Genomic DNA, 14,723 nt, shown 5'->3' on the forward strand with positions numbered 1-14,723 from the left:
TATTACAAATTAGTTTCCCCAAATTTATTCTATATCTTATAGTGGGGGTGTTACACTGACTTTTTTCTTTCAATCTATGTGTGGAAGTAGATTATATTTTATCTATGAATTTCATTTCAGGAATGGGCATTACAAAGTATCTGCTATAAAAAGGGAAAATGGAGGGTGAGAGGGTTGAGAACCAGTGTTCCACATGGTTAATTCAGATTTCTGAAAGAATACTGAATCAACTTTTGCTTACCTTTTGCAAAGGAACTTGGAAAGCAATGAACCGAGTCCCAGGCATCCGCTGTCCAACTGGGAGATAGTCTTTCCACCTATTAGATATATTTTTTATTAGCCAAATTGTATGATAGCCTTGTCTCCCTGCAGAGAATGAAGAATTCTTGAAAATGGAAATCACAGCCCACACAGCATGTCCCCGCTTTTCTCTGTTTTGCATTTTGCTATTCCACTTATTCAATCCCACCTAGTAACAACCCAGACTTTCCTTCTTCCTGTTTCTCCATCTTGAAAACAGATACAAGGCAACAAAACAGTGCGAGATTCCCCCAAATAAAGCATAGTTAAAACCAAAGATGACCAGAACTTCTGTACCCCTGACAAAACTTGGCCCAGTACCAAATGCTAAGAAAGCATTAATTATACATTGACTGAAAGAGTTTAAATTCAGTTCTTTGACTTCACAGTTTATTTTTGGTCTTCACACAACTGATGCCATTAAATTCAACCAGTAGGGAAGTCTGAGTTCCTATTTTAAGAGAAAACTTGATAGAAAGGGCCTGTGAACTCCAGGTGTCACAGTGAAAAATAATATTTGAGTTGACTACTGTGGGATGAGTTTTAATTAACTAGTGTTAATACAGTATATCTGCAGCACAGAAAGTGAGGAGAAGAGTGGAAAGAGATGGGGATGGAAAAGCAGACAGGATCCCAGACCATGCAGAACCTTATATTACAGATATCGAAAAGGAGTTTCTTTCTATTCTTAAAACAATGTTTTTGACGAACGTTTATGAGCAATATTCCGATTACAATTCAATTTCAGTTTTTAACAATTACCTATTAAAAGAAATTTCCTGTGTGAAGAATGTATTGAAAGGAAACAAGTAGATGAATGGACACTAATTAGGACCCAACTGCAATAGGTCAGGCAAAACGTGTGTTGAGGAGCTGATAGAGAGAAGTTGAGAGATTCAAAAGATACTCTGGAAATAGAAGGAGGCATGAGATGAGGGAGAGGAAGGTCTCACGGAGTAAACACAGTTCACTTCACAAAGTCCCCAAATGAACCGTTTGCACGTACAGAGGAAGGTATCTCTGCTGACACCTGCTTGGAAGCAACAGTATGCACTTTGTGTTTCTGGAAACAGTACAAACCTACCTTCCATGTAAGGTCTCAGGGCGGTACTGCTGGGTTCCTTTTCTCAAACTTCTATCTTATTACTCTCTTTCTCTGTGCCAATATAACACAGCTTGGGGAATTGAGGGAGGTTCCATTTTGGTAATTAAGGAGTGTTCCCAACACTAACAGTTCCGCCTTAAAGCAGTCCTTCCGTACTCTCACTGACCAGCAATGGCCGGAGCCTCGCTTTTAAAAGAATGGGGGGTAGGGGGAAATCACAGACACTGTCCCTTTCAGCGACTGCGGGTGGCGCAGCGAGAGGGTCACTGCCTCTAAGGGACAAGGGTCGGAAGGGGCGGATGGGCCGAGCGCGCGGCAGTGACAGTGAGAGGCGGCGACTACAAGACCTGAAGCCCAGGCCGGAAGCTACCGGCCGGAAGGGCCATGCCCAAGCCCCAGCGCGTATTACCTTTCAGGGATGTGGTTTCCAACCGCGCCCTTCTTCTTAGCCGAGGAGCGTCCAGAAAAGTGGCGTCCCAGACCCCAGCCACCCAAGATGCCGCCCACCCGATACCAAGAGGGTCAAAGAGGCCAGCCGGGCGCACTCGGTGACAGAACAAGTTCCCAGAGCGAAGGCGCCTCCGCAGCAAACACGGAGCGCCCAGGCGCCCGCTGCTGCGCATGCGCCACCGCCCGTCTCGCCGGCTTCACCAGGCCGCTTACCGAGGCGCTTGGTTTGTAAACAGGGCTTTGCTGGCTACAGCGCCCTCCTTAGCCGACAGCCGGTACTACAGGTCGATGAGTTCGTGTCTGCGCCCTTCAGAGTTCAAAACAGGACATGGGATGGAAAGTCAAGTCCTCCTGCTACCAATCCCTCGTGTGTTCCCCCAGATGTTTCCAAGTGCTTCCATTCACATTTTGAATATTGTGTCTCTTTACTTTCACACATATGTATATCCCCTATTTTTATACAAAAGCAGCATGCTATGCATATTCAATACATCTTGAACACGGATGTTCACGGTCAATTTGTATGCACCCCATTCAATTTTTTAATGGCCGTACAGCGTTTGATTGATTATAAGTAACATGATTAAAAGTATCATAATTTACTTAACCAGTCTAATATTGGTGGACCTTTAGTTGTTTTGCGGTTGTTACTGTTTTGTCTTCTGTTACAGACGATGCTGCAACGTGAACATCCTTGTACATATATACACCTATCTCTAAATTCCTAGAATTAGAATTGCTGCAATGGAACATATACAAACTTGAAATTTTGAACGATTCTGCCTAATTACCCTTTACAAATACTGTAGCAATGTACACTGCCTTTCACAGCCTAACTGTTACTGGGTTCCTATCACATGCCAGGTATCATGGTAGAGGTGACAGCATGTATTTACATTTTAGGAATACCAAAACATAACAGAGAGAGATAAGAGTGGAGCTCAAGTCCAAGATTTCCACCCAGTATCAAGCATAGGAATCTGTACCTGTTAGAAAAACTCTGACACTGCTACAAGTGGAACAGCAAAGGACAGCACGTCCTACAGTAGTTCTGAAGACAGAATAGACTACTAAATTCCAGATTAAACTGTAGCTAATTATAATAACAATTTTTAGTTTCCAATTTCTGAAAGTACTTTACATGCATTGTTAGTAATCTTCACAACCATTTTAGGGCTGGGTAAACTAAGGGTCAGAGAAGTCAATGTTATTGAATAAATGAATGAACGAATGACTGAAGGAAAGGGACAAAAGACCACTAGCTTTAACATTTTTGGATACTCGTATCTCAACAAATTTTAAATCTACAAACACTGAAAATTTCCACATAATTAAAAATGGGTCATTATTGCTGGATTGCTAATTAGGAAAAAAAAAGACAGAAGTTGGCATCACACAGATTGCAAACTTACAAATATGCACATTCATATTTGGTATTAAATTATAAAATACTCCTTTGGAATTTATAGAAAAAATATCCAGAAGGTGTATGGTTACCATAATGTACAAATGGTACAAATATCTATAAACATGACACCATACAAAATGTGACATAAGTCTGTCAGAAACTAGAAATGCTGTATTAGTCAGGGTTCTCCACAGAGACAGAATCAATAGGATATGCTTTAATTCCATGAGAGGGATTTATTAGGGGAATTAGCTCACGTGGCTATGAAGAAAAGTCCCACGATAGGCCGTCTATAAACCGGAGCCGGTAGCGTGGCTCAGTCCAAGTTCAAAGGCCTCAGATCCAGAGAAGCTGATGGTGTTCTTGGTATAAGTTCTGGAATCCAAAATTTGAAGAGTCTCAAGCCCTGATGTCCATGGACAGGAGAGAAGAGTGTAACTCAGCTCCGGTGGATCGAGAGAGAGCTTCACCTCTTTCCTCTGTCTTTTGTTCCCTCCGGACCCCAGTGGATTGCATGGTTCCCACCCACGCTGAGCGTGGGTCTTTCACACTCAGGCCACTCAGACTCTCATACTAATCTCTGCTGGAAACACCTTCATGGATGCACCTGAAAAGATTGCTTTACCAGGTTTCTCAGCGTTCCTTCATCTAACCAAGCTGACAACTAGAATTAACCTTCAAAAATACTATATTGATGTTGTACATCCAGTTTGCTAAAAGGCACAAACTTTGGGTGAGAACAAACTCAGTTATAGTTGTTGACACACACAAAAACCCAGATCTGGGCAGAATAGGGTTTCCAGAAGGTATGGGAACTGGCAAAGAGCAGGCTTTTTTGAAAGGGAGTTTGTCCAACATGAGGTAAAAGTATGTCTTCACCTGTATGAATACAACCCCAAAAGCACAGGCAACCAAAGGAAAAATGAACAAATGTGATTATGTCAAATTACAGGGCTTCTGCACTGCAAAAGAAACAATTAACAGAGCAAAAAGACAACCAAGAGAGTGGGAGAAAATATTTGCGAACTATACGTCGGACAAAGGATTGATATCCAGAAGATACAAGGAACTCAAACAACTTAACAGCAAAAAACCAAGGAACCCAATTAAAAAATGGGTAAAGGAGCTGAACAGGCATTTCTTGAAGATACACGAATGGGCAACAGACACATGAAAAAATGCTCAACATCACTTAGCATTTGAGAAAGGCAAATCAAATCCACTTTTAGATACCATCTCACTCCACTTAGGACGGCTAATAGCCAAAAGGCAGAACGATAAATGCTGGCGAGGATGTGGAGAAAAAGGAACCCTCCTACACTGTTGGTGGGACTGCAAAATGGTACAGCTTCTATGGAAAATGGTATGGAGGCTCCTCAAACAACTACAGATCGATCTACCATGTGACCCAGCTATCCCACGACTGGGAATATACCCGGAGGAATGGAAATCATCATGTCGAAGGGTTACCTGTACTCCCATTTAGTGCAGCACTATTTACAATAGCCATCATTGGATGAGCAGATCAGGAAAATGTGATATATCTACACAATGCAATACTGCTGTGATATAAAAAATAGTGAAATACAACCATTTTCAGCAACATAGATGGACTTAGAAAAAAGTATATTAAGTGAAATAAGCCAGGCACAGAAAGAGAAATACCGCATGTTCTCACTTATTCGTGGGAGCTAATAAAAATAAATAAATAAACATACAAACAAATAAATGGGGCAGGGGGAAGAAGACACAACAATCACGATTCCTTGACTTTGTTAACTGAACGGATATGATGTTGATGTAGGGGACTGGGGAGAGGGAGGAGGCAGGGGAAGAATTGGTGAAGGGACATGAAGTCAACGACACTGTTTACTGATAAATAAAATGCTTTTGAAAACTAACAAAGTGTGCCTTCACAAGCACGTCGTACAGCGGATTGAAAAGTATAGGACTAAGGGACATTCGGAGCACCAAACAGCTAAGGTGACACTAACAATATCTACCAGGATCTGGCAGGGCCCAGGCACAATGTAGGCGTTTGAGGGATTCCAGTCTTTAAGAAAAGCAAAAAGAGAGAATGGATAGAATAAAGAAGGGCCTCAGGGGTGGATGGCCTGGGTATTTACACTGAGAGAAGTTCAGTTATCCTGATGGGTACGAAATGCAGGGAATGGGTCTCTGGAGCAAGACAACACCCTGACTATAAAAACTGAGGCTTTAGTCAGGGTAGGACTTGACCAAGTTCCACAGTGCTAGACTGAAGCTCTTTAGGTTCTTCCTCCTACATTTCAGATTTATTTTAGAGGTTAATATGATCCTGAGACTCGGAGCTAGAGTTAAGTGTCTAGAAACTGCGGGGGGAAATAGTTACAGAGGCTGGGGACCAGGAGAGACCAAACTATGAGAAGCATTTGCCTAAATAGAATTGAATGTTGCAACTGAATATATTAATATGTAAACAGGTTCTTGTTCTAACCATGCTCCTCCCTATCCATGTCACCCACCCAAACCTGTGCTAGCTATGGATTCCCTTGATTTCTATGGGACCATAGAGGAAATAGAGACTGGTTGGCTTGCAGACACTTAGCATACGTTGTTAGCCTCACATTACATGTCAGTATTGCGGAAGTAAGCTATGTGACAGGGGAAGCTAAGCTCAAAGGGAAAAGCACTTGGAAACTTAAACCATATGTCTACCCTGCCACACCTTTCACAATTTCTTCTCAGATAAGCATCACCCCCACAAACACACACATATAATCACTGAAAAAATTCAGGGTGCATATTAAGCAGTAGAAGCATTATTCGAACAGATGGGAAATATAAGTATAAAAGCAATAATGAACCTTTTTCAGGGACCCCTCTTTAATTATCTCCACAAAAATCCATCAGGTCAAGTTAGTTTGTGATGTTTCAAAATAAAAAATCAAGAGAAAAGAACATGCAATATGTCTTACACTGCTGGGTTCTTGAAAAATAGGACTACGGGTGAAAAAAACATGAAGAAAAACCAAAGCATTTAAAAGCAATCTATATTCTACAAACATAATAATGCCTGGCATAAATAAGGTAGGATGACATAAAAAAAAAAAAAAAGCAAAGACATTTATGACTATTCTCTTCAGTGTACAAATTCATGACAGCTTCTGGACTCTCGCTACATAAAAACACATACACGTTGAAAAAATATATCTACACCCACACACACTGAATTGTCTGTTCTGCTAGTAGAAAATGAGGCCAAAGAACGTCCACTTGTTTCTTACAAAAACCAAAAAATACACCAGTCTCTTTTTTCCTGTGCCCTTGCCTTACATGTTCCTTATTTTCCAGTGATGTCTTCTTTCTCTAACTATTCTTCTCTTCATTTTGCCTGGCATTGCACCCAAGCATGGCATACAAGGAATCCTAGATGCCCAAGATTCTATGGTGGCTGTTTACAAGGGAGAGAAGGCTACAGTAACTGCCACACTGGATTCTCTCATGTGAGAAGAGAGAAAATATCCCAAATGCTTCCCACGTAGAAAAGAGCAGGATGGCAGAATGTCTTCATGGTGCAAGGAGCCAGAGGGAGCAAATTATGGGCAAAGGAATTGTGACCACAGACCAGATGAGGGAACGTCTGCAATTACCTGTTTCTTCAACCACTCTGGTGTTGGCTTTGAATAGGCAGAGTCCATTTTTCAAAGCATCGGGGCAGTGAAGAGAAGACCGCTGCTTCTTGAAGTTTACAGGAAGTAACATCCACGAGTATAAGAATGCAACATTAAGTCTCATCTCAGAAACAATGCCTAAAATGAAGGGGAAGGAAGGAGAGCAGAAGAGAGATGCAAGTTCTGGCGCCACCTGGCCCGGCCCAGTCCAGCCCAGCCCAAGGAAGGTAGGATTCAAGGAGAAGAAACTAAGAGCAGAGCCTTGGATTACATCATTCCCTACAAGACACACTCAACCAACTTCACCCTAGTCTTCAACCAACGCACAAAAAGAGCCCTTTAATCCCTTCCTTTGCTCCCTGAAACTTGCAGTAATTTCACTAAGCAAAATAACTGAAATAGTTTCAGAACAACTACTATTGCTCACCCTATGTGTCCCTTTCCTTCCTCCCCAAGGATATTAATTAACTGTATATATAATATATACTTATAAATGTATAATATTGTATATTACATTAAAAATAATATACAAAATATAAATGACTATTGGTTTATTGTATTAATGAACATCTATAAGAAGCACTGAGATGATCTAGGGGAACGTGGAACTATCATGTCTGCCTTGCAGTATTTAACCTCCCCAGAGTTCAGACATTTAGATGCTGCTCCTGCCACTCTCTCCGTCCAATCTCACCTTCCTGTTGGAAATTTGACCTCCCTATTGGCTATTGCATACCTTTAAACTGACTGTCTCGTGACATCATTCGCCCACCAACCTACCGCCACCTGGTAGAATCTTGGGGTTTCCATGGAATTGTGTGCAAATAAACTCGAATCATCACCAGTGGCCAGTGGCCAGTGATCAGTAACCTCTGTACTGGACACATGCGCCCTTTGGCTTCTGCCACCCAGACATCCTCCAGTATCGTCTCCTCATCCTTTGTATCCTTAGCTGACGTTTCCTCTTCTCTCACCATGTCAGGTAAGGACAGAAACTTTCTAGTGTTTCATTAGATTTTTCCCGCCTAAATTTAGTAGTACAGTCAAGACGGTTTAGAATAATGGAGGAAAGTATTGAGCCAGAAATCTGGAAACCTCATTTCAGTTTTGGCTCTGACATTTACTAGCTGTGTAACTTTGGACAAATCATTTACTCTCTCACAAAATCTGTTTCCTCATATGTTATATTAGGATAATAGATTGGTTATTCTTTCTGGTCCCTTTCTTTTCTAATGTTAAATCTTAAAGGGCTTGTGTACAGAAAATGAAATTAGAGACTTCTTGAGACTGTTTCAACAGAAACAGAGAAAAAACCTCGGTGGTGTAGAAAACTAGCAACATATGCCGAGATATTTCATCTGTAATTGTCTCCCTCTACGAATATTTTCAGTTTAGTATTTCAAATTCAGTGCTGTTCAAAAAGTAACATTCACATGTTGTGACATTTTCTTTGTAACCTAGGTGGAAAAAAAAAGAGGGAGAGGGGATGGAGAGTAGTGGACCAGAAGGACCCACATATTCTTCGGGCAAGGAAGTTTGGCAGTGATTTCATCAAGCACAGGCCAACAGGAACCGAGAGGGACAAGAAAATATAAAAATGAGGAAGGACAAAATAGATGAAAGAGGTGGAGCGCATGGGGGAATTCTCAAGAAAAAAAGAAGGCAGTTTGTGATGGAATGTTGAAGGGGACTCAAGATTCTAAATTAAAGCGGCACGAGCATAGAGGGAAATCTCCTCAGAGCAGGGCAAAATGAAGTCAGCAAGTGCTTAGATGACCGGACTGAGAAGGAAACTAAGGCTACAATAGGGTGTCACTAGGAAAAGCAGCTAGTCAGAAAAGTCATATCTGGTTACCTGGTTTTTTTCTGTTGCTTCTTTGAACTCAGATGACACTTGACAGTTTTAAAAATGAACAGTGAAGAAATGTTTTAGAAATGATGCTTCCCATAAACAAGAAATTAATAAAAGTGGTTATCTAGGGGCCTGGATGAAACAGAATTTTAAGTGGGTTTTTTTTCCTGATTTTTAAACTATATGAATTTTTCTCCTATTAAAAATAAAATTGTGTTTTCAAAAAATGATGTATCCTACCTTGCATCAGAAGGACAAATTCCTTTGCGTGATAAGTAGCTTTCAAGTCAAAGCTGCTTTACATCTTTACAATTATTTTCTTCCTAAATCACAGTGTGTGCTGATTAACAGTCATTAACCGTTTTTAGACCTAAGAATGAAAAGAAAGACCTACGTAAGAATAAAAAGAAAAAGTCAAGCACCACATCTCTAATTCCACGTTTATCAAAACAACTTCGTGGAATCCTTTGGGTTGTTCCTGAATTCTGATTCTAGAGGTGATTCTCTTAGGCTTTGGGGATCACATTTTCTTAGATGTTGAAGATCATTATAATCTATGTTTTCAGGATAAATATAAAAACCTTCATGATACTTTATTTTCTGCTTGTTATGTGACTATATTAATTGAAATATCTATTTGAACTAGGATTAATACCTGTCACTTGCTGGGTAATATTCAGAAAAATAGGAATGAGCACAATAATGGAATCCCTTATGGTTATTGATTTGCTCTCTGCTTTGACCAGTTTTTATTAAAATATTGGCCGGCAGATATTACGGGTACCTAAACATTCACATTTACTGCATTTTTCTGTTTATTACACATTTTTTGTTAATACGGTTTCTCGGTCTAGGTGTATAGGTTTATTGAAAATCACCTTCTATCGTGGTCTGTTTTTGGTTAATAGTATTCACACACAGTAGATAATACTCGCTTTCATAATATTACATCTATGATAACAGAACTTCATTTATGAGTAAACTTACTAAGCTTTGACTCTTGCTATATTCGTTATACCTCAATTTTCATTAGTACCTATGTATTCCATTTAGTCCTGTGATGTTACGTGTTTTTCATGACTTTTGTCTTATTGTCTTTCCAGAACTTAATGATCTTCCTTCATACAAGTCATATGTATTACTTCCATTCATGTATTAATTATAATTGTTATTTTTATTCTAATCACTACTCAGACAGTTTAAATAACATTTTTTTTTCAAAGGCATTTCTTGAGAAACAGGCAGGTAGGCATTTTGACTTTGGATCAGAAGCTAGGCTTGAAGAGGGTAAAGAATGGTCCTTTACATTTACCCACTGGACTGGCTTACATGTGAACTCTAGGGAATGGCATGTGACCTACCCAAGCAAAATGAGACCGAAGATTGCAATAGTAGTAGCTGTACAGTTTACTAATGCAAAGAGAAAAAAAATTGCCTGTACTCAAATTTTATTTCTCCCAGTTTCTGGCCTTTGCTCAGAGCAAGAGTACTAGCAATGTAGTCAGGGTCTGAAACCTGGTAATGATATGAACATAATGAGAGAACGTGAATAAGACAATCTGACCTCTCTGAGCCACAGTTTCCTCACTTGTAAAATGAGAATGTTAAAACAGAAGTTTGCTAAGGGCCTCCTACTGCTGAAATGCTTCAATTCTAGGAAAAAGTTACGAGACAATGCTAGTACAGGCTCAAGGGAAGGACAGGGCAGGGAGAAGTTTGCTTCTAACCTCGGGAATAACACATGAACCAGACTACTTGGGTCTTCTGCACATCTGTGCCCAAGTTGGAGCAGAGACAGTTCCTCAGAAGAGTATCAAAGTGCTCCAGCACTTACAGCCATCATAAACTTTGACTTTGGTATCTCAGTGAGTATTGGTATTAGAGACTTCCTGATTGCAACAACCTTAAGATAATGCTGTTCCTTAAACCTAGTGAAAGTTTATCAATCTCACCATTTTTTCATCATCCTTTTGTTTCCTGCAGAAAATTTCCAAAATTCATCTGTACTTGGAACTGCAAAATCTCTTCAGCTCTCTCTTCCTGTGGTGAGCCATGCAGCTTCTATAACAGCTGGAAGTGTCTGCAACTTTGCCAGCACCCCTGCTCCAGCTGCCAATTCGGCATGGCTACTGCCATCAGCCTCTGGCACTTCTTTCCAGCCACTCATAGATAGTGCCTACCCTTACCAACATTCTAACACAGCTATGTTGTCTGGGGTTACTGGCCAGAGCCAGATCTCCACTTCAGCTGCCTCCTATCCAGGTAGTCTGAAGTGGGATATCACAGGAAGCACTGAAACAAAGTCATCTTCACTTGAAGACTACACTGTCACGGTCATTGACCAAGACACAGCTGTTTCTTCTACGTCTATGGCAGCCCAGTATGATAAAACTTCAGTTGCCCATACTGTGGTCCCTCTGTATCCATCACTGTCTGCCACCTTTGTTCAGGGGACACCATCACAGATTCCAAATCAGGGACATAGTCTGTCACTTCCCTACCAGGAGGGAAGCCAGATGTATTACTATAATCAAGGCACATTGGGGCATATACTGTGTGGAGAGCTTGGCCCCTGCCTGCAGTCCTATGGCTCTGTGTTGTACATGGGAAGTAGGGCCTCTGCCCCTCAACCAGAGATAGGGATGGTGCTGGAGGAGGTTCAGCCCACAAGAGTCCTCACACCAGTCTCCACGTCTGGAACCTACTGCTCTGTGTCCGCTCAATCCATCACAGAAAGAGGTGTTCAAGGTGAGTACAAACAGCAAGAAGGGAGAGGAATGCAGTCAGCATTCCAAAGGAGGGTCAAATCTGCAGCTCAGAAGTGGTGAATCCACAGATAGGTAGAGTTTAAGTCCTGAGAGTTTAACCACCACCATTGCTCAGTGCTCTCCATTTTCAGACTCCATATAGGTGGGAAGGTGGGATACTACAATGCCATCTATGCTACATACAGGAGAACCTCAAGAACACACCAAGAGATGCCTCACTTTTTGCTGTCCTGCTCCTCAGTCTCCCTACACCACCACACTGTAATTAACTACCTTCCCTGATCTACTGCTTTAAGTCTCTTTGGAAGGCACTTCAGAATTCTTATGTGGTAGTGACAGTCTAATTTTCCTCAACTTACACCGGAATTTCAGACCTTGTGTTCAGGGATCCTGCCCAATGAAAGCCAGCTCAGAATGTGTTCTTGCTTGTATATTTCATGAGGAAGAGCTCCACTCTCTCTCCTCGTCCATGACATGAAGTGTTCTTATTCTCTCAGAAGACTGGAGAGAATTGAAAGGACCCTATATGAGAATGCTAGGCTGTATAAAACATTTCATAGTTCAAAACTCACGTTCACTTTTTCATAACTTACAAAAACCCTATGAAATAAAAGAAAACCAAGAAAGAATGACATCAGATGATCACCAGTAAAGTATTCCAGTCACTGAGTATCTTTTAACACAAGGTCCTGTCCATGGTCCTTAAGAAGAGATAGTGGAAATGGCTTGCCCACTGCTGGAAGGTGCCTGATTGCTGTGTTTGTATCTAGGGGGAGTATCTCACTTACCCAGGACTGACTTTTTCCTTGATTCCTTTGTAGTGATGGAAACTTCCCTGGGGATGGAGACTTACCTCGGGCTGCAACCTTCAAGCAAGGAACAAGCAGAGATTAAAAATTCAGAAGACAGGAAAACCAAGCTTTCGAAGCCTCTGGATGACGACCAGATCCCAATAGAAAACCAAGATCTTCCACTACTCCCTTTTGAAATCCCTGATATTCGCCAGATTCTGGCGTGCATTGATCCTCCTGGTCAAAAGCAGCCTCCTGGTCCTGACAATGCCAATCTGGGAAAGAACAGCCTGAGTCTTGAGGACCAAGGGACACTTGAAAATGGGATTGAGTCCAGTAGTGGTTTTGCAGACACCACTAAACTGGTGGAAGATACCCACCTTCCCCAGCTCTTGAATTCCTTGAAATATCTTGACCAATCCAAAGATCTCACAGCCATCAAAGCCAAAGACACCGGAGCCATCAAGATGAATCAGGTGCAGGACAAGCCGAGTGTCATAAAGGGTCCATCCAATCAGGTCAGGCAGAACAGGCGTAAAGCCTCTGAACATATCAGTGGTGCTCCCAGAGCCAAAAGCCAGCCAAAGAACCCAGAGTGCCTGTTAGGGGGAGAAGTGGTTGTTTGCAGTGCTGCAGCCAGTGACGGGGCTCCTGTGAATGGGGCCAAGCATCCTGACAGCAAACCTCAGAAAGCTGCATCCAGCAGGATGAGCAAAACTGAGAGCCACGGGCAGGAAAAAAAGAGAAGAACCAGAGAAAATCACACCAAGAAAGCTGGTGAGAGTAAGCAGCCAGGGAACAAAGTCCAGGCAGAGGAGAAGCCAACCATTCCCAGGAACAAGAGGAAGGAAAATCAACCTGACCTTAGCCAAGAGGTCTTTAAAAAGCCTCGAAGCAGACTAGGCATGCACATGCTGGAGTCTGTGCAGGTTTTTCATGCACTGGGGAGGAAGAATGACAAGAAAGCTGGGCTCTCTTCCTCTCGGGCCCTAGGAAACTCTAGCAACACCAGAGAACCCCAGCCAGCCCGAGCTATCAAACGACAGCTGGATACCCCATGGAAGGGTAAAAGTCCTGAGAAAACTCAAGTCAAAGCCCAGAAACGAGATAGCAGAGCTGAAGAGGAGTCTCCATCTCCATCCCAGTATGAGCTGCCACCTCCTGGGAAGGTCAGGTTGATACCTTTGCCTTTTCCGACCCTGGACAGGCCTCGACCTCGACCTGCTCCTCGGAGGCCACAGTCTCTGGCTTCACATAGGCCTGCTATGGCTTGCTCTGCCCAGCCTGCTGCTGCTAACTCAGTCAATCCATCCCAACCAGCTCCTGCCAATGCAGCCTTGACAGGTCCTGCCAGGCCAGCTCAGCCAATTCCAATCAACACAACCCAACCAGGTTTGACCAACCCTAGGTTGCCCAGTGTCCCTCAGACGGCTGCTCCTGGGCCCGCACCCGACAAAACATCATCCTGCACTTCTCTCCAGCAGGGGCCCATTTCCACTGCTGTGACCAAGCTCCAGTCTCCACCCAAGCCTCAAACCCAATATCCACTCCAAGACTTGCGCTACCAACGAATTCCATGGAGGAATCCAAATGTTCCTGAGCCGGTAATGTCAACGCCCATTACAAAAGAGCAGAGGCCAGAGCGTGAGGCCATGAAGAAGCAGGCTCAGCAAGAGCGTGAGAATGCTGCCAAATATACATCTTTGGGGAAAGTGCAGTATTCATCGAGAGGGAAAAAGAGATGGAAATTGCTAGATACTATGGCTATGCAAAATAAGAGCTTCTAAGATTGTTGGTGCCACTTTGGGTACCAGCTGGTTTTCCACATATATATAGATAGACACAACATAGATGTAGATAGATAGATAGGATATAGATAGATACGAATATGGACAGATAGGAATATAGATAGATACAATATGCATATAGATAGATAGATACAAATTTCTCTATTCTGATATATTTTAAAACTGAATTCAACTGAATAAAGACATGTAATACAATTAATAGATGAATAATAAAAAAGCCTCTTGAGTTTTCCAATGCTCTTAACTGGTTTTTCTTTGGTGGTGGTGGTGGGGATCAAAGGCTGCATTAGAGAGAAGGAAATGAAACTTGGGTGGAAGAACAGGGAATAAAGGGATAAGAACTGAGGAAAGAGGAAGCAGCCCGGTTCAGGACTAGGAAGGCCATAAGGGGGGAGGTTTTATGGCTCATAAAAGGAATCAGAATTAGGGGAAATGGCAAAAGTAAGACGCAGAGTCTGAGCTTAGGTTAAAAGAATAAAATTTGGATAAAGTTGAAGATGGCTGGAGATCAGTCTGGGCTGACCCGAAGAAATGTAAAAAATCTCTGACACAGGATGGCTTTATGTCTCATGACCTACCAGATAGCGT

The 14,723-nt window shown here is 42.1% G+C and overlaps 1 long non-coding RNA gene across 2 annotated transcripts in view; it reads right to left on the minus strand.

Moving 5' to 3' along the window:
* Nucleotides 1–14,723, minus strand: part of LOC134363070 (uncharacterized) — a 72,167-nt gene that overhangs the window by 3,648 nt on the left and 53,796 nt on the right. Inside the window, exons 1-2 of one of the 2 annotated variants that reach the window (XR_010021681.1) lie at nt 1,815–2,014; nt 242–317 (exon numbers count right to left, since the gene is read on the minus strand). This is a non-coding gene — a long non-coding RNA (uncharacterized LOC134363070). Of the gene's footprint in view, nt 1–241; nt 318–1,814; nt 2,015–14,723 lie in introns of those variants that run through there. The other variant, XR_010021682.1, reaches the window with a different exon arrangement.

Source organism: Cynocephalus volans, chromosome 14, assembly GCF_027409185.1.
Source record: "Cynocephalus volans isolate mCynVol1 chromosome 14, mCynVol1.pri, whole genome shotgun sequence".
NCBI classification, from domain to species: Eukaryota; Metazoa; Chordata; class Mammalia; order Dermoptera; family Cynocephalidae; genus Cynocephalus; species Cynocephalus volans.